Raw genomic sequence first — 21,931 nt, 5'->3', positions numbered from 1 at the left:
AGTGCTGGTGGGCAAGCCATTTTTCCTGTATTAAGTTTCCCAATGGCCTGTGATTTAGAGGCATCCTCTTCAAAAGCATCCTTGTCTTTGACAGGCAGGAAGCAGAGCGGTTCACGGGATGGTTGATCATGAGACTGCTCTCCCTCTGTGGATTCCGAGGCCCAGACCTGGAAGGAAGTATTACGAAGCCTCGTAGCCACATCATGTCTTCCAGTCCAGCTTTGTTAGTGTTAAGGCTGGAACGTGGTTGCCATCTAACTACAATGTCTACATCTCAACTGGTTGAAACTGGAAGAAAAGATGTTTATGATTAATTAGCAGTCCCAAACCCCAAAAGGGCCATAAAAGGGGTCTACATAAAGTGCTATAGTGATACCAGTTGATGATCACATCCTAGGGCAGGGAAGGAGGAGTGGTCAAAGAAAGCCACAGAGAAGAGGTGATGCCTGAAGTGGCTTTGAGACAGGAGGAGAGTGCTCAGGGCAGAAGTTGGAGAAGGGCATTCTGAGCAAAGCATCCATGCAGGGACTCAGGTAGAGCACACTATTAGTTAAGGGGTGAGTTAGTTAAGAGGTGATGCCCTGAGTTCTTTCCTCTCCCTAGCAATTGATTCGTTATCTCTGGATATAGATCAGTTAGGAATGCTTTGGGTTGCAAATAATGGAAAGCCTAATTTTAGTTGTTTCATCAAAAAGGATTTCTTTTTCTCACATGCCAAGATATCTGGAGAAAAGTGAATGCTGAGGTGTCAGTGCTTTAACAGTGCCAACACTCTATGGGTCTCTTGGCTTATCTTTGACCAAGACTTGGTTGCCCCTTGATCTCAGGATGGCCACTGTAACTCCAGACCTCATGTCTGCAGGCAAGGCTGAATAGAAGCGAGTGAAGTCAGCTGCCACTTCTCTTCATTTATCATAAAAGCAAAAGCTTCCCAGAGACTTCCAGAAGACTATTTCCAGCTCATTAGCCAGAGACTGATCACATGACCACCCCTAGCTACAGCACAAGAGGATGAGGAGTGGGTATAGAGTTGGACATATGACGGCACCTGAACAGAATCAAGGTTCTATTAGCAGGGAAGAGAGGAGACTATCTGCCTTGGAGTTTCAAGTTCCATTTATAGAATAAAGGGCATGAAGATATCAAGGGTGAATGGCCCTCCCCAGGACCACCTCCATGGGAGCCACTTCCTCCATCACGTCCAACCCCTGTTATCTTTGCACACATGAGAACAGGTCAGCAGGTCAGCTGAGGGGCTTGAGGAGCCTCCAGCAGGGGCTGGGCTTAGTTCTTTTTGAGGCAGCTCTGGACCCAGGCCAGAACTTTCCACACAGCTGGAGATCTCCTGGCAGGAGGCTCATCTCATTGTTCCTGCTGTGCTGGTGTCCCTCCCAACAAAATTCATATGTTGATTACTATTCCCTAATGCAATAGTATTAAGAGGTAGGCCTTTGGAGGCAATTAGTTCATGAGGGCTCTGCTCTAATGAATAAGATTAGTGCCCTTATAAGGGACCTTGTTTGCCTCTTTCACCACGTGAGGACGCACAGGAGATGACATCTATGAACTGGAAAGTGGGCCTTCGCCAGATACTGGATCTGCTGGCACCTTAATCTGGGACTCTTCAGTCTCCACAACTGTAAGCAACAAATAACTGTTGTTTATAAATTACTCAGTCCATGGCATTTTGTTATAACATCCCAAAGGGGCTAAAGTGGGGAGGGTGGGTGATGAGCACTAACACTCTGGCTTTGAAACTCAGTTGACAGGAGCAGAAAAGGCCATCTTACCCCAACCTCCAAGCCCCATCCACTGCTACTTTTGCCTCCATTTATTTTGGACAGGAAAATGCAGTCTGGGCTCAGGGAAACTCTGTGTTCTGACTTCACTCTTCCCCTGATGGGCTCAGGCAGGTCCTTTCTCATCACTGAGTCTCAGTTTCCCCAACTCTAAAATTAGGAACTGTGTTATTCCCTTTGATTCCCTGGAAAGATTCTTGCTGGAGTGGACAGATCCCTGATTTTAGAGTCCTATGTTGTTGTTTTTGTACCCTGTGTTCTCTCTGTTTCCCTCTCTGTCTGGCTGGATGGTCATGGGCCATAGCTGTCTTCCCTGTGCCTTACATTGCCTGTTTGTAAAATCAGAGGGTGATTGCCAAGAAATCCTGCTGCATTAAACACATCTGGGCACTGAGGCCAACTACCCTGAGTGCCCAAAGTGAGGTGTGCAGAGGACACAGAGATGAAGACAAGAGAACTGTTGGGGCACCCAGGTGTCAGGGGCAAGGCTCAGCACATGGGAGCTCCATTTGTTTGGGACAGTGTTCCAGAGTGCAGTCTGCTGGCCTCACCTGTGAAACACTCTGGGCCCACAGGGCACTTTACATATCCTCTCCTGTCTATGGAAGGTCTGCGGAGGAGCCCCATGCAGACGGCCTCCCTACACACACAGACTGCCACCTTGCCTGGCCTCCCTCTGGACCCCATGACCCACCCCCCGGGCACTGCAGGATCAGTGACTGATGGCATTGCCAAGGGATGGGAAGCATGGGGGGAACAGGCCCAGAATCCTGAGCTCTGTGTTCAGTTAGGCCACTGTGTCCCTGGAATGGGGACCAGCTGCCCAAGAGGACCAGGCATGTATGCCTGCTGTACAGGAAGTGAGCCACCCAGGGCTATCTTGGGGTGTGTTTTCAAGAAAATCTTGAAAACTGCAGCTCTAGCCAGAGGTAAACAGGGTTTCATTAAATCATGCCTGGCCTGAAGTGCAGAGAGTTTGTCTGTTTAACAAAGCAGGCACGCTTCTTGCGCAATGGTCCTGGCAGGTGTGTTGGTGACGGACACACCTCCACAGAGAAGAGAAACAAAGACAGCGTAGCCGTGTGGTTCTGGCTGGCCTCCCCATTATCCCCCTGCCCTGCTCCCTCTGGCACCTTGTGGATGTGCTGGTGTGCCTGCCTGCCTACCTCCTGACACCCAACCAGTCATCCAGGTAACATGTCCCAAACACCTATGACCAGCTGCTAAGTGAAGCATTTTCACTGGCTGGACTGGAGTTAAGGCTTGTGACACTTCTCTTAGGTGGACATTATCATCCCCTTTTTGCTCTTTTCCAATTAAGGAAACGGAAACTTTTGGAGGTTGATACGTGATCCAGAATTGCACCACCAGGAAGGAACAGCCAGGAGATTCAAATCCAGATCTTGTCATCCAAGGTCTGGTTCCAAGTCTGCCCCTCAGAACCTGAGCCTCCTGGTTGCTCCTCCAAATTATCTCATCACAGAGAATTCCACCCATTCAATTCCACCCGTTCTAAGGTGAGCTGCCATGACTCCGCTTAGTTCTCACAATGGCCCTGGGAGATCACTAGAGAGTCAGGATGATGCTCATTCTGTGGAGTAAAAACAATGGTCAACAGAGCTCAGTGACTAACTCAAGGTCCCTTCACCAATCCAAGACCAATCTAGTTTCAGATCTTAGAAGTATTCCTTCTCTTTTAAAGTGTCAGACAAACAGAGCAATACACTTGCCGGGATAAAGTTCTAATTAACTTTCCAGGCTTTAATTCTGGCATGCAAATGTTCATTTCCAGGCTTGTTGACAAATGTGTGGAACATGATCTGTCTCTCAGTTCTTCCCTTTATGTTTGAACCTGTATGCTTTGTAGGTGGGGTTCAAAAAAGGCTTCACGCTTCAGGGGCTGAGGTCCCTCGGGTCCATGGAACAGACCCCCTCAGCAATGGACATGGGATTGGGGCACTTGAGCTGGAAGACATCTTGGTTCCTCACTCACAGCACAATCCTAAGTGATTCTTCATACCACCTGTGGGCAGCACCTGCACATGGGATTTCTTCTCCAGAGGTCTGTGTGCTTGTGATAAAACTCTTGCTAGCTGGGTGAAGGTGGAAGGCACCCACCTTCACCCAGAGTAATCACAAACTCTACAGAAGCCTCAAGTCTATGGAAAGGGCACCTTCCCCTGCCATGCAGAAGGGGAAGCACCCGCTGTGAATGTCCCTGAGTTTGGTCTATTATGTGATATGCATTACTTTGAGGAACTCCCAAATAACCTTACCATGAAGATGTCATCTTTCTTATTTTGAAAACAGAAACTGTGGTTGAAAGAGGTAAAGCAACTTGCTCAAGATCATGTGGCTCGGAAGGAGTACAGCAGGATTTTAAACTTGGTCTGCGACACCTGTGTCCCTGGGCACTCCCCTGGCCTTCAGGTGACCACTGAAGAGAAATGATTTGGCTTCCTGTCCAGTGAACAACAGAGGAAGGAGAGGATCCCAGGAGCCCTCTCTTCTCCTATCAATTCAGCTCTGGAAAGACATAAGATGCAATTGCTGAGCCTCACCCTTTTATCCTGGGGATGGAGAACTGAAGCCCAGGATGAAAAAGGGTTGTTCAATGTCATAGCCCAAGCTGGCTCTGCCAAAACCATTCTCTAAGAACTCACTGGAAGCTGAGTCCTCTCCAAGGCACAGCTGGAGGAGACTGCAAACAGCTGGACACTTGTGCTTTGCCTTCCAAGGCTCTGGAAACAGCATGTTCACAGAATGACTGGTGGCACAGAGCTCAGGACACTTGGGTCTTCTTCCTTGGTGGGTTCTATGCCTGGGGCCATTCTGTCTGTCTCTTGCCTGGTGCCTTTGCCTCCACCTTGCTTATAAGCTCTTTTCTTCCAACTACATTCAGAAGCTCCCTGAACCTTTCATGCCTGTTATCCCAGGGGTATATGGTGTATTCCTCACTCCTACCTCTGTTTACATGCCATAAAGGGAGAAGCGGCTTAAGGCATGCAGGGGAGGTGAGTTCACCCATGGTTGAAAAAGGCATCTGACTTCAAAGCCGGGAGCTTGGCCCCAGCTCTGCCACTTGAGTGATGGTTGGCCTCCCACAGCAAACCCAACCCAAGCCCCAGGCTCCTTCCTCTGCCACCCCAGGCATGCTGGGACTCAGCCAGAGCAGGAGCTTTGAGCTCTAGAGCAAAGCTTCATGTGGACGTCTGAGTGCCCTGGGAGTCCTGGTGTTATATTATTCCCATATTGAAGGCCATCCAGGACTATGAAAACTCTAGGACAAAGCACTTAAAATCCCAAGCAAATTCCCAGCCTCGTTTCCTGTGCATTCCTTCCCACCACCCTGGGCAGCTCAATGGGTTGCCCCATGGTCAGAGTCTAGTGAAAAGTAGGAAACATCAATCAAACGCATGGCGAGCAATGGCTACGCAGAAAGGGTGGGAGTGTGGAGGCACAGGCGTGCTGGTATGGAAGCTTGAAAATGGATGGAGGTGACTAGAGGCACCTGTTAGCTATGCAGGAACACAAGTAGAACACAGGAAAACCATCATCTCACAAATTCATTCAATAACATCTTCACTCAGCTCCTACCACATGCTAGAGAGTGCCAGAGGCTGGGATAAATGATGAGTCAAGTAAACATGCCCTTGTGTTCTCAGCCCATACAGCCTGGGAGGGAGGCAGACAGCAACCACATGGGTGAGTAGATAATCACAAGCTGAGAAAATGCTAGGAAGGAAAATACAGGCTAATGTGAGACAAGCTTGAAGGAGAAGCTGAACTAATCCGGAGAAGAGAAGAATCCTTCGAAAAAGTGGCCTATGAACAAGAATCTGAAGGATGAGTAGAAGGCGCGTTGGAGAACAATAAGAGAAGCAGTGAAAACTTTCTTGGCAAAGAATATAGTTTGTGCAAAGCCCCTGGGACAGGGAGGATCATGGCTCATTGGATGCTGAGCATGCAGAAGCAGGTGGAGAAAACTCTGGAGGACACTGGGCCAGGTTAGAGCCTTGTCCTTCCTCCTGAGAGCAAAAGGAAGCCATCAGATGGGAAGCAAGGGGAAATACCCTCAGAGTTGTATCTTAGGAAGGTCACTCTGACAGCTTTGACAGAGGTATAGGGTAGGGGCAGGCAGATGAAGAAAAATTTACAGATATTGAGGAAGACTTTGCATCCCCCGTGCAGGTGAGACAGGGTGCATAAGAGTGGTGATGAAAGAGTCGGAGAGCACGGCATGCATGCAAGGGATGTTTAAGAGGTGACATCGCATGACCTGGGGACAATCTGTATTGGGAAGGGATGAGGAAATAGGAAATACCCAGGCAAAAGGGACAGCAGTGCCATTAGCAGAAATAAGCAACAGTGGATGTGGTTGAGCTTGGCCTGTTCTTCTAAAGGTGAGTGCTACACCCTGGGAGATGACACAAAGACAAAAGCGCACCTCTGGCTGAGGAAGAGAGGAGAACAGAATCATATCTAAGCAGGGGCCAGGGGAGGGGCCTTGGAAAGGGCAATGGTGAGAGGCAAGCAGCATTGTAGCTATCCTGGTCCATGTCCCTTCTCTCTTCCTGTCCCCATCTGGTCTGGGTCTATCCTGGTGAAGCCAGAGGGAGGGGAAGGGCTGATTGCACACTCTTCAGCCTCAGGCTGGGCAGTGCCCTCGTCACCCCCAGCAGTCCCTGCCTGCCTCTCCTGGCACTGCTCAGCCTGCAGCCATTCCTATCGGGCCTCACTCCACTGCATCCCCTCCACTGGCTGCAATAATAATAATGGCAGCTCACTACTTACATTGGCCATATTGCTTAGGCCTCCCAGTAACTCTCTGAAGAAAGTACTCTATATGTATCCATTTTGCAGATAAAGATAATTGATGCTTAGGGAGGCGACTTAATTTACTCAAGGCCACACCACTAACAGGGGGCAGATAGGAATTGGAGCTCAGGTCCGTCTGAATTCAAAGGCATGGCTTCACCTCTAATCCTACCCACTTTCCCCTGCCGGCTCCTCTGCCTGACAGCCAGGCTGGGCCCCAGTGTGGGCTGTGAGACTGCTCCCCATGTCCCCATCTTTCCCAGCCCCCTCCTCGTGTCTGAGGGTCTTAGCACCTGCCTCAGGCCACAGAAGGGGAGTCGTGTCCAGCAGGAGAAATGCCTGCTCCGCACCAGGACCCAATGGCTCTAAGCCACTCTTAGGAATCAGATCTAAATGTCGCCGTCACTGGTTCCCTTTCCACCCATGTCCCCAGAAGAGTCCCAGGCAGTGAGCACCTCACGTAGAGTTGGGGGAACCCGTGTGCTATACAAAAGCCTCCTTGTTGTTTCCACAACCCCCTCAAGTCACGGCACCACTGTAGTCTCTAAAGTTGGGTCCCAGAAAACCCCATCCTGGAGTTCCCCCAATCCATGATTCATATGGACCTCTTCCCCAGCCCAGACACATGAGCACCCAGAGCGTGGGCGGTGGTGACACCACACAGACTCGAGGAGCCAGCCTGTACCCAGTCTCTCTACTTAAGTTCCCTTGCTGAGGACATGATTAAGTTGGACTAGAGAAATTCTGAAGGCTCTTCCAGCTCTGAAATTTGCTATTTCTGTCTGGAAAAATGACCCAAAAAAATAGCATATTCCATTCCACATAAAACAGGAAGGCTACAAACATTATCTTCCTAATCAAAACTTTTTGACAAATTCCTTGTTCCCTCAGGACAATCATCGATAAAATTTCCACAAAGGAAGGGCCTTTTATTCGTGTGATTTACTGCTCTATCTAGGGTCTAGGCCAGTGCCTGTCACACAGTAGGTGCACAATAAATATGTAAGGATGACTGGGTCTATCTGTTTCCTAGGGGTATTGTAACCAAGTACCACAAACTGGGGGACTTCAAACAAGAGAAATTTATTATCTGACAGTTCTGGAGACTAGAAGTCCCAAGACAAGGTGTGCATGCCCCCCGTCTGGAAAACCATAGAGGAAAGTCCTTTCCTGCCTCTAATAGCCTGTGGTGTGGCCATCAGCTCTTGGCATTCCATGGCTTCTAGATGCATGGCCCCAACTTTTGCCTCTGCCGTCTTCAACCTGTGTCTCTGTCTTGTCCTTTCTTTGTTTATTTTATTTTATTTTATTTTATTTTATTTTATTTTATTTTATTTCAGATGGATTCTTGCTCTGTCAACCAGGTTGGAGTACAGTGGCATGATCTCAGCTCACTGCAAACTCCGCCTCCCGGGTTCAAGCAATTATCTTGCCTAAGCCTCCTGAGCAGCTGGGACTACAGGCATGTGCCACCATGCCCAGCTAACTTTTGTATTTTTAGTAGAGATGGAGTTTCACAACGTTGGCCAGGCTGGTCTTAAACTCCTGACCTCAGGAGATCCACCCGCCTTGGCCTCCCAAAGTGCTGGGATTACAGGCGTGAGCCACCGTGTCCAGCCTTGTCCATTCTTATAAGGACACCAGACATATTGGATGAAGGCATATTCTCAGGACCTTATCCTAACTTGACATCTTCAAAGACCCTATTTCTAGATAAGGTCACATTCACAGGTCCTGGGGGGTCAAGATTCCCATGTATCTTTTGGGGAGACAGAATTCAACCTGTAATAATGAACGAACATCCCAAATGCCCTGGGCTATTTCACTTCCAACTTCTGTTTCCAGAGATCCCTGATAGACTGGGCTCACTGTCACTTTTCTGCAGAGCGGGTGTGTGCTCTTCAGGAGCCAGGTGGTGGGGATACTGGGGAGGAGCCTCTTCTATTTCTAGATCCCTAAGGATGGAAGGAACATGGGGACCATCTGGCCCACCAGCCCATGTTACAACAGAGGAAACTGAGCCAGGGAAGGGAAGGGGCTGGCTCATGGTCTCAAAGGAAGTATCACACTTTGCCTGGTCACCCCACTTCTGCCTGGTCACCATTTATATTTGGTCTGGATTCCAGAGAGGCCTTAAATGAGGCTGACCAGAAGCCTAAGTTTGAAGCAGTAAACCCTGCAGTGTCTCTAGGGGCTTGTGAAGAAGGAGCCAAAATATATTTATTCAAATTAATAATTATTGGACTCTATAAGGCACTTCCATGGCTGATTCAGTGAGGCGTCCATCAGCCAGTCCTTGAGCGCTGGGGAAAAGGGCTGTGGGGTGGGAAACCATTAAGCTAGGAGAGCAGACAAGCAGACATCAGGGGGGCTCTGGGCTGACCCCATGACAGTCGCCCTGTGCCACCTCAGAGCCCACCCAACTTAAGTGAAGAGCAGGCTTCTGTGGCTGGAGGGAAGGCCAAGTCTGGGCACTGCATGGCGTCTTCCACCAAAGCTTGTATCCCAGCTCAGCCTCATGACTTGAGGCTTTGAGCTCAGCTCCGTGTCGTGAGGCAGGGTGTGACAGAAATGAGGGCAGGCTCTCAGCTGCAAATAAAAATAAAACTGCATGGACTGCCTTTCCAGAAATTTTCATAAGCCAGGACACAAGTCAGGAGTGCTTTACAACATCTCTATGAAAGTGTGATGCGAGAGAGGGAACACCGGTGTGTTCCCCTTGAGCACAGTATACTCATGACTTTGGTGTGCAGTGGCTTGGAAGGGTACAGCCCAATGTAGCCCCTTGGTGCCTGTGGGCTTGCCTGCTGGCTGTGGTGCTTGGCAGTGGTGGTGGCAGCTCCAGGGCAGCTATGGGGGGCAGCACCAAGGGCAGGATGTGGTGTCAGGTTCTAGGGGAGCACAGGAAGGCTGGCCCCCTGGCAGCTTTGATGGGCGGGCACTGGAAACAGTGGCTGTGCTGAGAGGCTTCCGTGGAGCTTCTGGGACAAGGATTCCTGTGGAAAGGGTCATGATGGGAAGGGCTGGAAAAAGATAGAACTAATGCAGCTGTCACAGACTGGCGGAGACGACTGCTCGTTTTGTTTGCGTGTGTGCACGCTCTTGCATAACAACACCTCAGTCAACGACGGACCGCATACACAACTGTTTCCATAAGATGACAATGCAGCTGGAAAACTTCTATGGTCTAGGGACATCCTAGCCATTGTAACATCATAGCACAAGGCATTACTCAAGTGTTTGTGCTGATGCTGATGTAAACAAACCTACTGCACTGCCAGTCATATCAGAGTACAGATCATACAGTTATGTGCAGTACATAATACTTCATAGTGATAATAAGTGACTACATTACTGGTTTATGTATTTACTATACTATACTTTTAATTATTTTGGATTGTATATATATGTTTTATATATATGATATATAATATATATATCATATATGATATATAATATATATATCATATATGATATATAATATATATATCATATATGATATATAATATATATATCATATATGATATATAATATATATATCATATATGATATATAATATATATATCATATATGATATATAATATATATATCATATATGATATATAATATATATATCATATATGATATATAATATATATCATATATGATATATATTATATATATTATATATCTATAATATATAATATATAATATATAATACATAAATTTATATAATATATATAATGTATATAATGTATATAATATATAATATATTATAATATGTAATATATTATATATAATATATTATATATTATATATAATATATTATATAATATATATTATATATAATATATAATGTATAATATATATAATATTATATATATTATATGTATATATAATATATATATATATAAAAGTTAACTGTGAAAGAGCCTCAGGCTTGTCCTTCAGGTATTCCGAACGAAAGTATTGCTATCATAAAAGATGACAGCTCCATGAGTATTACTGCCTTGAAACCCTTCCAGTGGGACAAGACGTGGCACTGGAAGACAGCAACATGGATGATCCTGATCCTCTGTAGACCTAGGCTAATGTGTGTATTTGTGTCTTAGTTGTTAACAAAAACTTTTAAAAAGTAAAAAACCAATAATAATAAATTTTTTTTAATTAAAAAAGCTTATAGAGTAAGGATATAAAGAAAGAAAATACTTTTGTACAGCTGAACAATGTTTGAGTTTTGAGCTAAGTGTTATTACAGAAGAGTAAAAAAGTTTTGAAAAGGTTATATAGTAAAAAAGTTACAATAAGCTAAGGTTAATTTATTATTACAGAAAGAAAATTTTAGAATAAATTAAAATAAATATATTTAAATAAATTTTTAAAAGTTTTTAAATCAAAAATTTAAATAAATTTATATAAATAAATTTTAAATAAGTGTGCAGTTTTATAAAGTCTACAGTAGTGTACAGTTATGTCCTAGGCCCTCACATTCATTCATCACTCACTCACTGACTCACCCAAAGCAGCTGCCAGTGCCGTGATCTCCATTCATGTGAAGTGCCCTCTACAGGTGGACCAACCATTTTTTTTTTTATACTTTAAGTTTTAGGGAACATGTGCACAACGTGCAGGTTTGTTACATATGTATATATGTGCCATGTTGGTGTGCTGCACCCATTAACTAGTCATTTACATTAGGTATATATCCTAATGCTATCCCTCCCCCCTCGCCCCACCCCACAACAGGCCCCGGTGTGTGATGTTCCCCTTCCTGTGTCCATGTGTTCTCACTGTTCAATTCCCACCTGTGAGTGAGAACATGCGGTGTTTGGTTTTTTGTCCTTGAGATAGTTTGCTGAGAATGATGGTTTCCAGCTTCAACCATGTCCCTACAAAGGACATGAACTCATCATTTTTTGTGGCTGCATAGTATTTCATGGTGTATATGTACCATATTTTCTTAATCTAGTCTATCATTGTTGGACATTTGAGTTGGTTCCAAATCTTTGCTATTGTGAATAGTGCTGCAATAAACATACGTGTGCATGTGTCTTCATAGCAGCATGATTTCTAATCCTTTGGGTATATACCCAGTAATGGGATGGCTGGGTCAAATGGTATTTCTAGTTCTAGATCCCCAAGGAATCGCCACACTGACTTCCACAATGGTTGAACTCGTTTACAGTCCCACCAACAGTGTAAAAGTGTTCCTATTTCTCCACATCCTCTCCAGCACCTGTTGTTTCCTGACTTTTTAATGATTGCCATTTTAAATTGTGTGAGATGGTATCTCACTGTGGTTTTGATTTGCATTTCTCTGATGGCCAGTGATGATGAGTATTTTTTATTGTGTCTTTTGGCTGCATAAATGTCTTCTTTTGAGAAGTGTCTGTTCATATCCTTCACCCACTTGTTGATGGGGCTGTTTGTTTTTTTCTTGTAAATTTGTTTGAGTTCTTTGTAGATTCTGGATATTAGCCCTTTGTCAGATGAGTAGATTGCAAAAATTTTCTCCCATTCTGTAGGTTGCCTGTTCACTCTGATGGTAGTTTCTTTGGCTGTGCAGAAGCTCTTTAGTTTAATTGGATCCCATTTGTCAATTTTGGCTTTTGTTGCCATTGCTTTTGGCGTTTTAGACATGAAGTCCTTGCCCATGCCTATGTCCTGAATGGTATTGCCTAGGTTTTCTTCTAGGGTTTTTATGGTTTTAGATCTAACATTTAAGTCTTTAATTAATTCAAGATGGACCAACCATTTTTTAAATCTTTATTCCATGTTTTTACTGTACCTTTTCTATGTTTAGATACATAAATACTTGACATTGGGTTACAACTGCCTACAGTATTCAGTACAGTAACCTGCTGTCCAGGTCAGTAGCCTGGCAGCAATAGGCTCTACCATATAGCGTAGGTGTGCAGTAGGTTGTACCATCCAAGTTTGTGTAAATGCACTCTGTGATGCTCAGACAATGATGAAATCACCTAAGGACACATTTCTCAGAACATATCCCTATCCTTAAGCAATGCTTACCTGTAACTATATGGGTATAGATTTATGTAACACCACCTTCACAATCAAGATACAGAACAATTTCATCACACCCTGACCCTCCATAGATCTAGGCTAATGTAAACATATATATATATATGTTAACATATGTATGTGTGTATATATATGTTTACATATATATGCTATATATCTATTACATATATAGCCATTCTAATAGATTCCAATGGCATCTCATTGGGGCTTTATTTTATTTTGAATTTTGTGAACTTATTTGCCACCTGTGTATATTCTCTAGGGAGGAGTATGTTCAAATTGCCTGCCCACTTTTTTTTTTTTAATTATGGTGTATTCCTTCTTCTGTTGAGTTTTGAGAGTTGTTTGTATATTCTGGATTCAAGTCCTGTATACAATATGCGGTTTATAATTATTTTCTCTCAGGCTGTAGTTTGTTTTTCATTTTCTTAACAGTCTTTTTCAAAAGGAAAATCTTTTTAATTTTGATGAAGTCTAATTTACCAATTTTTTTTCTTTTATGAATTATGCATTTGGTGTCACATCTAATAACTCTTTTTGCCTAACTCAAGGTCAAGAAGGTTTTCTCTTATGTTTTTTTTTAATCATTTTACATTTAGATCTATGATCCGTTTTGTAATAAGGGGTGAAGTTTTCCTTGGTTTGTTTTGTTTTGTTTTTGTGATGGATGTGCAATTGCCCCAAATTGTTATTTGTTGAAAAGATAATCCCATTTCCATTGAATTTGTCAAAAATCACTCAGTCATATCTGTGTCTGTCTATTTCTGGGTTGTCAATTCTGTTCCACTAATCTAAGCATCTAACACTTCACCGATACCCTGAGGTCTTGATTACTGTAGTTTATAATATGTCTTTATATTAGGTAGTGTGAGCCCTCCACATTTATTCTGTTTCTTATGTTTCAAAACTACTATGGCTATTTTAGTTCTGTTTTCATTTCCTATTAAATTTTAGAACCAGTTTATCTATATCTACAAAAAAATTATGCTGTGATTTTGATCAGAAGTACATTACATCTATAGAACAACTTAGAGACAACTGATCTCTTAATTATATTAAGTCTTCCAATCCAGGAACACAGTTTGTCTCTCCATTTTTTTTAGCTATTATTTATTTCATTGGTGTTTTATAGTTTTCTTTATACAGGTCATGCACATGTTCTCTTACATATATAGCTAAGTATTTCATTTTGGGAAAATTTTATAAATGGTGTTTGTTTTTAAAATCCTAGTTTCTAGTTGTTTATTGCTAGTATGTAAAAATATGATTTTTTTATGTTGACCTTATATATTGCAACCTTGCTAAACTCATTTATTCATTCTAGGAGTTTTTTAAATGTAGATTCTTTGGGATGTTCTATGGTCATGTTGTCTACAAATAGGGCCCAGTTTTATTTATTCCTTTAAAATCTGTGTGCCTTTTTTTTTTTCTTGCCTTATTTCATTAGGACTTCCAGTATGCTGAAGAATAGCACCAGTTAGAGTGGAAAACTTTGCCTGCTATATAACATTACTACTGTGTTTGATGTTAGCTATGGATTTCTTTGTAGACACCCTTAATCAAGTTAAGAAAATTCTATTTATAGTTCGGTGAAGATTTTTACCTTGAATGCATGTTGAATTGTGTTAAGTTCTTTTTCTGCATCAATTAATATGCTTGTGTGTCATTTATTCTTTCATTTGTTAATACAGTATGATGGCTTGTGTTGGTCGATTTTCAACTATTGAACCAGCCTTGCATTCCTGAGATAAACCTTATTTTGTTATGGTATATTATTCCTTTTATATATTGCTAGATTTTATTTGCTAACATTTCGCTGAGTATATATGTGTGTTCATAAGGGTTATTGGCCTATAGTTTTCTCTTCTTATAATATTTTTGTAGGTTTTGATTTCAGGGTAATTCTGGCATTATAATTTGAGTTGTGAAATGTTCCCTCTTCTTCTGCTTTCTGAAAGTGATTATATAAAATAGTTATTTCTTCTTCTTTAAATGTTTGGTAGGTTGTAGCAGTGAAACTATCTTTGCCTAAAGTTTTTCTTTATCAGAGATTTTGTAAACTATCAGTTTTATTTCTTTAATAAATGTAGAACTATTGAGGTTATTCATTTTTTCCTAGCTGAGTTAGTAATTTATTCCTTTCAAATAATTGGTTCCTTTTATTTATTAGATTTATATGTATAGGATCATTTGTAGTATTCTTCTTATCCTTTTAATGCCTATGGGTTTTCTGACTTTTGGATTTTCAGAAGTCTTGAATACAAATGCCCCCCTCTCATTTCCCTCTGCCCAGGATGGAATCAGGTGGTAGCCTTTGATCTTGATAAAGCCATTTTGGAGGACATTGCTTAGATCTGGACAGGAGGTTTGCCCACATACCCTGAATTGTGCTTATTCACCTAATCATAGCAGTCACCCAATCATAGAGGTTGGTTATACAAACCAGCCTCTGCAGGTCATGTGGCTTGGAGAAGAAGATGTGCTCTCTGTGTATAGCAGATGTCAAGGTAGCAAGAAGAAAAGGGAAGTAACAGGAGAATCCCTGCATGCCCATTTCCTTCTCACTCACTCATAAGATGAAGAGATGATAGGCTTATTATGCTAGCGGAGGTCCCTCTGCATGGAAGCAGGGGTCAGAGAAAGGAGATTCCTCTCCGATAAATGTTTTTGGTGAATGCATATGAACTATCCTTTAATGACTAAGGGTTTTTGGTGAATGCACATGAACTATACTCTGATGACTTCAGAAATTACTAGGGAAGTATTGGAGGGAAGGTGGCCTGATGGTCCTGCAATAACAGGTGGGAATAAGAGCCCAATAAATCTAATTTATTAAGCCAGTGTCCTACATAGGTTATTATCTAACACAGATTAGAAAAATTGCAATGAAATATATTAAACGCTAGATTAGACATTTGTGACAATGTTGCGACAATATGAAGGAAGTGGTGATGAAGTGCTGGAGGCAGGGGCCAAAATTAGAGTGGGGTCAGGCCCGACTTCATGGAAGCTTCTGACTTGTACAGATAATGAATAGGAGACCTATGTGGCTGAACTCAGGGTATAGGCATGGGAAGAAACTGAGGGAGAAGAGGTGGGAGAGACAGTTTGGAGGGAGTTGGAGAAGGATTTTAAATGTCATGTACAAATTTGGATGTATTCTTTGGGGGATGGGAGGGCAGTAGGGAGTTCATCAAAAACTACACAGGGATAGGCATACTAATTTTGAAAATATTGAAATATTTCCATACCAATTAGGAAAAAAGACACTGTTCAAGCGCCTCTGAGTCACTGCCCATCTTCCTCACACATTTCAGCACTGTGGTTCTCCGACCTGGGGTCCCAGCAAGTAAAGGTTAGTGCCTGACCCAGCAAGCCCTGGTGTTGGCCTGTGGCTGGTGTTCATTCTGTTGTTCTAGCTAGTTGGTGCCTGGATATCCTGGTTATTAAATATTTTGTCTCTGTCCATGGAGCTTAGGTTTAGAAAGTACCCTTAAGCAGCAGGGAGGAAGACATGGGGGATAAAGCAAGAACTCAAGATAGATAAGACCTTGCACTTCAGCTCTCTGTCCCCAAATTCTTCATCTGAATGAGGGCAGGCACCAGACTTCAGACCTCAGAGAACTGTCTTTATTTGGCTTTAAAAACAAAACCATAGAATTTTCTGTTTACAATGAAAGTTTCAGGAGGGAGAAGTAGTTCCTTGGACCTTGCACCCCCTTTAAGTCAAACAAACATCTGTCAAGGAGGAACAAGACAGAATTTCTTGTGATCAGATGCTCCTCGTTCTACAGCAATTTATCAAAGGCCCACCCATCAATTAGAGAAATATTTGAAAAAGTATCACAGCTCCCACAAGTGCCTCATGTATAATTCAAAGCAATGGCTCCGGATGGAGTGAGGAGGCTACAGAAGCCAGGGTTGGCTTTTGAAGGCAAACCTACCTATTGTTTCTTTAATCCTAAACCAGGTAACATGCTCTGGGACCCTCAAAAATTGCACTTAGCCTTGAATGTAGGAGGCGTCAAAATCTTGAGCCTGAAGTGTAGAAACTTCCTCTGCTTCCCTTTGAACTCCTTATAGGGGACATAATTTCTCAGTTCTTCAAAATTGGGTCTCCCTATGAGTTAGAGGCAACGGGAAGTGACCCCTCATATCTGGGCAACATTCCACTTTAATTGGAGCCTCCAATACTGAGTGGTTCAAAGAAGGCTAAAAATAAAGAAAACAAACAAACAAGGGATCAAATGATACCATGTAAAAACCATACTCCCTTACTTTTCTTACTTCCTTTGCCACGCCTCACAATGCAGGTGGCATCACCCCTATTTTGTACACAAGGAGACTGGGGCAGAAGGTGGGCTGACTTGCTCAGGGTCACACAACAAATTCACAGTGGATAATATTGGTCCTTCACATACAAGACACTGCCTCTTGGGGTCTGAAACCCAAGTTTTAATTTTGATCCTGTCTTTCTAGTTGAACAACATGGAAGCTGATAATCACAAAATTGGTAATTTTTCAGATTTTTTTTTCCATTGAAATTTGGTTTTGAATAATAAGGTCTTATTTTAAAAGATCAAATACCTATGCTAAGCACAGTGGCCATGTTGCTTGTATTATTTAAACCACCCCACATCTGAATTTTATTTGAATAGCAGGTTCGTTGATTTCCCTTCTGTGTTGCACTAATGGCATGCTGAGCTCAGCCGAGCTCATATGATTTAGAACCCCAGTGCCACCCAGTTCAGGGCACTTTAACAAAGGTGTGCACAGGGATGGCTGCAGGGAAGACCTCTGTACAGTGGAGAAAATGTTTCCTTTGGACTCAACCCAGAAGTTACTCTTCCTCCTCAAAGTGGGTCCCCAACTGCCCTTGAAATATGGCAGGACACAGAGGTGGCTCTGAGAGGAACAGAGAGGATCCCTGTGGGGCTCTCTTGGCAGTGGGTCACTGAGGACAGACCCTTTGCAAGGCACGTGCAGGGGCAGGCTCACAGTCCTTCTTGGCTCCACACTCTCAGCAGAACACAAGAAATGTGGAAGGTGAAGACTGAACTCTTCACTCTGAATTCTGAGCAGTGATAGGAACAGACAATGAGTGCCTTCTCCCATTAGTAAAGAAGACCACTGAAGAAGATGAGATGGCCCAGCCCAGACCAGGAAGGGCAAGAGAGGCCAGGGGCCCAGAGGGGAGGCTGCAAGAGCCTGTACAGTGTGAGTGGAGACAGCCAACTGGGACCAAGCAGATCCAGGCAAGCCCCCAGGAAGAAAGGTCCCTGCAGGGAGGGATCTGACCTGCCCTCACCGCTCCATGCTAGGGCCCCAGCATGGCATCTGGAACATGACAGGTGCTCAGCCAGCAGGAAGGAGGAGCCTGGCATCGCCTCCCTGCAGAAGCTGACCCTGATGTCCCAGTGTGGGATGAGGGCCCCTTTTCTGAGCTCCTTTAATGCCTAGGGACCCTCACATGGTTGGGTAATGATGTGAATTCCAGTTGGCTTCCTTCCTGGGCCTCATTTTGCATCCTCAGTATCTTCCCTAGGATACAGAATCTAAGAAGTCCCACAGGAAGGAGGGAAAGAGGGAAGGTGGAAGGGAGTGAGGGATGAAGTAAGGAAAGAAGGAAGGAAGGAAGGAACGAAAGAAGGAAGGAAGGAAGGAGGAAGGGAGGGAGGGAAGGAGGGAGGGAGGAAGGAAGGAAGGAAGGAAAGGGAGGGAGGGAGGAGGAGACAGGAAAGGGAAGGAAGGAAGCAGGAAAGGAGGGATGAAAGGAAGGAATGAGGGAGGGATGAAGGGGGGGAAGAAAGATGGGAGGAAGGAAAGAGGGAGAGAAGGAAGAAAGGAAATAGGGAGGGAGGAAAGGATGGAGGGAGAAGGGAAGGGAAAGGAAAGGAAGGGGAGGGGAAGGGAAGGGAGGGGAGGGGGAATAGGGAAGGGAGGGGAGGGGGAATAGGGAAGGGGGAATAGGGAAGTGGGAAGGGGGAAGGGGGAAGGGGGAAGGGGGAAGGGGAAGAGTTTCTTTAGCCACACTGGGCTAAGGGTTTCACCAATAACTGAGGGATGAGAAGAAACTGGAAGTGAATAGCAGGTCCCACTGCGCATCCTTTGTTCAGTGCGGAATGTGATGATGCTGTTGTAAATTGTATAGGGAACAAGACACAGTCCTCCTCCTGCAGTGGAGCTCAATTTGCTGCTGTTCTATGAGAATGTGAGCCTTATGCCTCCAGGGCCTATCTTGGTCATGTTGTTGTTACTAGCCCCTGGAGTATAACAACTTAATAAATATTGGTTGACTTAATAAATGAGTGGGGGAGTGAATAAACGATGGATCCTTTTTCTGTTCTCTGCCAAGTCCTGGCTCCTCAAGCCCCTCCGTGTGTGGTTACACATGGTTACCTGGCCTGGCTGCACTCCTGATGGCAGGACCCCACAGCCTGTAGCTCATAAGAGAGACTCAGACCAGCAGCCCATCCGGCATGCTGGCTCCTCCTTGGAAATGCCCAGCCTCATAGTGAAAGCTACCATGTGGGGTCTTCCAGTGGAGGAAGACGCTCTGCCTGAATCTGAAGCCTGCTTTATTTTCCTAATCATGTTCTGCCTTTAGTATAGAGGTAAATGAGAGAATGCTCCTTTCCTATTTTCCCCTCTGTAAGATGAGATGGCTACCCCAGAAGATCCCCAAGTTTTCCAGCATTTTAGGCAAAAACGAAGGCAGGGTGTAAGTGGCAATGGCACTCTAGTGCCTTCCCACAGCCACTCCACAGAGAGTGCCCAATGTTCTGGGGAGCATGTGTGAGATGGGCTTGGGAGGAGATGTGAGTGAGCATGAGTTAGCATCCATGTTTGGGCGTGGGAAAATGTGTCAGAGACACAGAGGGGCCCTACTGTCACTCCTGCCGCCTCCTCCCCAGACTGTGAAGACAGCTGACTTCCAGACTGGAAAGACAACCTGCTTCCCGACTGCAAGCTGGGTGGCGGGGCTCCCTGCCTCCAGGCTGAGGGATGGAGAATGGTTGAACACAGCAATGCACTGCTGGCTTGTAATTTTATTTTCTGAAGACATTTCAGGGAATGAGGATACAAACCATCAAAAAACCTAATGAAACCTGTAGATCCTCTGTCCAGAGAAATGCACAGACACCTGACATTTGCATCTGACATAAGGGAGATGAAGACCTAGAAGTCTATTTCTGAGCTCTGGGACCCAAATAGAGCCTCCTACTGTAAAGCCTTCTAAAGCAGAAAGATCTAGGAGACAAGATCCCTGCGTTCTACTTCTAATCTGGGCTCTGCTCCATCCAGCACTGCTTTCCTCATTCTGGCTGGCCTCAACCTTACCATCTGTAAAATGGACAGCCAGGGAGAGGATGAGGGCTAGAGTTTGGTGATTACAATCACAAACCCTGAGAGCACCTGCTGTGTGCTGGGGGTCCCAATGCTAAGCTGAGAAGCAGGCACTTGGGACCTGGGAGAGGAGCACAGGAGTTGAGGGGGACATGCTCTTCTCCACAAACCGGGTTCTTGGGACCTTCAGAATATATTTCTTTTTCTCTAGCATTAGAACCTGACCTGTTCTGATGCAGGACCCACTAGTTGGACTGAAACTGCAATGGCTTTCTTATTTGAAGATGAGAAGAATTTAGACTCTCTACTTCTCTTCCCCAGCTCTGTCTAAAACAGGGGCATAACAACAGTTGGGTTTCCTTTGGCAATGGAGACTCCACTACTGGCTTCCTTCCAAGTCATCTTTAAAAGGGCCTTACAGAGAACTGGGAGTGGGGTCACAGCCACCTTTTCAAGAGTAGGAACCAAGACACCAGTGACTTGCCTCAAGTCCACCTGGCTAGGACTGGGGCCAGCCTTTCCGAGCCTGGTCTGAGTGTTGGGTGAACCCACAGCACCATATGAGTGAGAACAAAGAGATTTCTCCTTCTCTCCCAGAGCCCCTTCATTCCTGGTCTCCATCCTCCTCCACAACTTTGCTCTTTCTCCCCCTAATAATTCCCAGGCAAAGGGGGAAGGGGCCTTTTTGCTCAGTAGTCTGGACTGAGAAGGAACCAGCCTCTCCTATGGTGATCATCAGACAGAAGTTCTCTGCTTGGGAAAGCTCACTCCTTGCAGCTGCAAGCTCTGTCTAGTTGATGTTCCATCCTGTTTGTGGTCAGCACTCCCTGGGCCTTCCTTCTCCCACCATCACCATAGTCCCCTATCCATTCCCTTTGAGCCCCCAACCCCATTTCTTCATGGGCAGGAGGCATAGTGGAGCTTCTGTTGAGATTTGCTTTTGGACTTAGATCATATCACATTCTTCAGATGGAAGCCATTAATCCCACTCCAAATAATGATCAACTCACAAAAATATCACCAAAAACCTATGGAGCAAAGGCTCTGTTGGCCAACTTCTTCAAGACCTTGCTTCGTCATTCAAAGACCATTTCCCTGTCCTGTGGACTGCAGTTTCCTTCTGTGGCCTCATACACCCTTCCTTCTACCTCTGCGCCTTCCTCGGGGCTGTTTCCTCGCCTTCTCCACCACTCAAAACCCCTCTCACCCTTCAAGACAGCTCCACACCCCCTCCTCTAGGAAGCCTTTCCAGACTACCCAAACCTGAGTGGGAGAAACTGTTTAACCCCAGGCTAGCTGCATGTCTTTAAGAGGAGGCCAAATGGTGCCAAGCCCCACGCCAGCTGCTTCAACAGGACAATGCCTCAGTTAGTCCCCATGACAACCCGTTGATATAAATGTTAATAGTCTCGTTTAACAGGTAGGGACCCGAATCTGCCAGGTTGGGGGTGGGGTGGAAATGGGAAAAATGCCTGACCCCAAGCTTGTGTTTTGTTCCACTGCTCTGCCCAGCCTCCTGTCCCTGCACTGAGCATTTCTTTCATTCTGACTTATTTACCCTGGGTTGTTTGTGTGGCTTCTCCCATGGATCTGGGGTCCCCTCCTGAGAACAGAGGCTGCTGTATTCCTCTGTGCCTCCCTCCCGGTGCTGTGCGCAGAGGGGCTACTCAGCCAATGTTTGAAGGATTGAATTAAATCTTGCCATGAAGTGGTTGGCATTTTCCCGACACCTAGAGTTGCAGTAATGAAATTTCCACCATATGCCTTAAAGGATTAAAATGTTGAAAATGTCACAACCTGGAGGAAACCAGAGCTCTTGAAATTTACCAATAAAACAATAGCTGCTGTGTATGGAGCATCTGCCGTGTGATCAGCTGTGAACTTTGTCTCTGATTCTTGACAATCACCCCAGGAACGGTTGGATATTCAGTTGACTCCAGAATAGC

The sequence above is a fragment of the Pongo pygmaeus genome, chromosome 8 (assembly GCF_028885625.2).
Source record: "Pongo pygmaeus isolate AG05252 chromosome 8, NHGRI_mPonPyg2-v2.0_pri, whole genome shotgun sequence".
Taxonomy (NCBI): domain Eukaryota; kingdom Metazoa; phylum Chordata; class Mammalia; order Primates; family Hominidae; genus Pongo; species Pongo pygmaeus.
Note: the sequence above shows the minus strand (reverse complement) of the source record.